Genomic DNA, 3430 nt, shown 5'->3' with positions numbered 1-3430 from the left:
GCCGCCACGGTCACCGTGACCAAAAGAGACAGCGCCGAAAGCGGATCGTCGGAGGCCGTGGTCGTTCAATAATTCGCTTTCACCGTCACAACTGCCGCTGCCACGGTCACCGTGAGCAAAAGAGACAGCGCCGAACGCGGATCTTCGGAGGCCGTGCTCGTTCAATATATTGCTTTCACGGACAAAACTGCCGCCGCCACGGTCACCGTGACCGAAAAAGACAGCGCCGAACACGGATCGTCGGAGGCCGTGGTCGTTCAATAATTCGCTTTCACCGACACAACTGCCGCTGCCACGGTCACCGTGAGCAAAAGAAACAGCGCCGAACGCGGATCTTCGGAGGCCGTGCTCGTTCAATAATTCGCTTTCACCGAAAAAACTGCCGCCGCCACGGTCACCGTGATTGAAAGAGACAGCGCCGAACGCGGATCGTCGGAGGCCGTGGTCGTTCAATAATTCGGTTTCACCGACACAACTGCCGTCGCCACGGTCACCGTGAGCGAAAGAGACAGCGCCGAACGCGGATCGTCGGAGGCCGCGGTCGTTCAATATTTCGCTTTCACCGACAAAACTGCCGCCGCCACGGTCACCGTGACCGAAAGAGACAGCGCCGAACGCGCATCATCGGAGGCCATGGTCGTTCAATATTTTCTTTCACCGACACAACCGCCGCCGCCACGGTCACCGTGAGCGAAAGAGACAGCTCCGAACGCGGGTCGTCGGAGGCCGTGGTCGTTCAATAATTCGCGTTCACCGACACAATGCCGTCGCCACGGTGACCGTGACCGAAAGAGACAGCGCCGAACGCGGATCGTCTTAGGCCGTGGTCGTTCAATATTTCGCTTTCACCGACACAACTGCCGCCGCCACGGTAACCGTGACCGAAAGAGACAGCGCCGAAAGCGGATCGTCGGAGGCCGTGCTCGTTCAAAAATTTGCTTTCAACGACACAACTGCCGCCGCCACGGTCACCGTGAGCGAAAGAGACAGCGCCGAACGCGGATCGTCGGAGGCCATGCTCGTTCAATAATTCGCTTTCACTGACAAAACTGCCGCCACCACGGTCACCGTGACCGAAAGAGACAGCGCCGAAAGAGGATCGTCGGAGGCCGTGCTCGTTCAAAAATTTGCTTTCAACGACACAACTGCCGCCGCCACGGTCACCGTGAGCGAAAGAAACAGCGCCGAACGCGGATCGTCGGAGGCCGTGGTCGTTCAATATTTCGCTTTCACCGACACAACTGCCGCCGCCACTGTCACCGTGACCGAAAGAGACAGCGCCGAAAGCGGATCGTCGGAGGCAGTGCTCGTTCAAAAATTTGCTTTCAACGACACAACTGCCGCCGCCACGGTCACCGTGAGCGAAACAGACAGCGCCGAACGCGGATCGTCGGAGGCCATGCTCGTTCAATATTTCGCTTTCACCGACAAAACTGCCGCCGCCACGGTCAGCGTGACCGAAAGAGACAGCGCCGAAAGCGGATCGTCGGAGGCCCTGCTCGTTCAAAAATTTGCTTTCAACGACACAACTGCCGCCGCCACGGTCACCGTGAGCGAAAGAAACAGCGCCGAAAGCGAATCGTCGGAGGCCGTGCTCGTTCAATATTTTGCTTTCACCGACACAACTGCCGCTGCCACGGTCACCGTGAGCAAAAGAGACAGCACCGAACGCGGATCGTCGGAGGCCGTGCTCGTTCAATATTTCGCTTTCACCGACAAAACTGCCGCCGCCACGGTCATCGTTACCGAAAGAGACAGCGCCGAACACGGATCGTCGGACGCCGTGGTCATTCAATAATTCGCTTTCACCGACACAACTGCCGCCGCAACGGTCACCGTGAGCGAAAGAGACAGCGCCAAACGCGGATCGTCGGAGGCCGTGCTCGTTCAATAATTCGCTTTCACCGACACAACTGCCGCCGCCACGGTCATCGTGAGCGAAAGAGACAGCGCCGAAAGCGGATCGTGTGAGTCCGTGCTCGTTCAATAATTCGCTTTCACCGACACAACTGCCGCCGCCACGGTCACCGTGAGCGAAAGAGAGCGCCGAACGCGGATCGCCGGAGGCCGTGCTCGTTCAAAAATTCGCTTCCACCGACACAACTGCCGCCGCCACGTTCACCGTGATCGAAAGAGACAGCGCCGAACGCGGATTGTCGGAGGCCGTGGTCGTTCAAAATTTCGCTTTCACCGACACAACTGCCGCGCCACGGTCACCGTGACCGAAAGAGACAGCGCCGAAAGCGGATCGTCGGAGGCCGTGATCGTTCAATATTTCGCTTTCACCGACACAACTGCTGCCGCCACGGTCACCGTGACCGAAAGAGACAGCGCCGAACGCGGATCGTCGGAGGCCGTGGTCGTTCAATATTTCGCTTTCACCGACACAACTGCCGCTGCCACGGTCACCGTGAGCAAAAGAGACAGCGCCGAACGCGGATCTTCGGAGGTCGTGCTCGTTCAATAATTCGCTTTCACCGACAAAACTGCCGCCGCCACGGTCACCGTGACCGAAAAAGACAGCGCCGAACGCGGATCGTCGGAGGCCGTGGTCGTTCAATAATTCGCTTTCACCGACACAACTGCCGCTGCCACGGTCACCGTGAGCGAAAGAGACAGCGCCAAACGCGGATCGTCGGAGGCCGTGCTCGTTCAATAATTCGCTTTCACCGACACAACTGCCGCCGCCACGGTCACCGTGAGCGAAAGAGACAGCGCCGAAAGCGGATCGTGTGAGGCCGTGCTCGTTCAATATTTCGCTTTCACCGACACAACAGCCGCCGCCACGGTCACCGTGAGCGAAAGAGACAGCGCCGAACGCGGATCGCCGGAGGCCGTGCTCGTTCAATAATTCGCTTCCACCGACACAACTGCCGCCGCCACGGTCACCGTGACCGAAAGAGACAGCGCCGAAAGCGGATCGTCGGAGGCCGTGGTCGTTCAATAATTCGCTTTCACCGACACAACTGCCGCCGCCACGGTCACCCTGACCGAAAGAGACAGCGGCGAAAGCGGATCGTCGGAGGCCGTGCTCGTTCAATAATTTGCTTTCACCGACACAACTGCCGCCGCCACGGTCACCGTGAGCGGAAGAGACAGCGCCGAACGCGGATCGTCGGAGGCCGTTCTCGTTCAATATTTCGCTTTCACCGACACAATTGCCACCGCCACGGTCACCGTGAGCGAAAGAGACAGCGCCGAACGCGGATCGTCGGAGGCCGTGCTCGTTCAATATTTCGCTTCCACCGACACAACTGCCGCCGCCACGGTCACCCTGACCGAAAGAGACAGCGCCGAAAGCGGATCGTCGGAGGCCGTGCTCGTTCAATAATTTGCTTTCACCGACACAACTGCCGCTGCCACTGTCACCGTGAGCAAAAGAGACAGCGCCGAACGCGGATCTTCGGAGGCCGTGCTCGTTCAAATATTC

This window comes from Ixodes scapularis, unplaced genomic scaffold (genome assembly GCF_016920785.2).
Source record: "Ixodes scapularis isolate PalLabHiFi unplaced genomic scaffold, ASM1692078v2 ptg000997l_1__unscaffolded, whole genome shotgun sequence".
NCBI lineage: Eukaryota > Metazoa > Arthropoda > Arachnida > Ixodida > Ixodidae > Ixodes > Ixodes scapularis.
The sequence above is the reverse complement of the archived record's forward strand: the minus strand, read 5'-3'. Positions refer to the sequence as shown.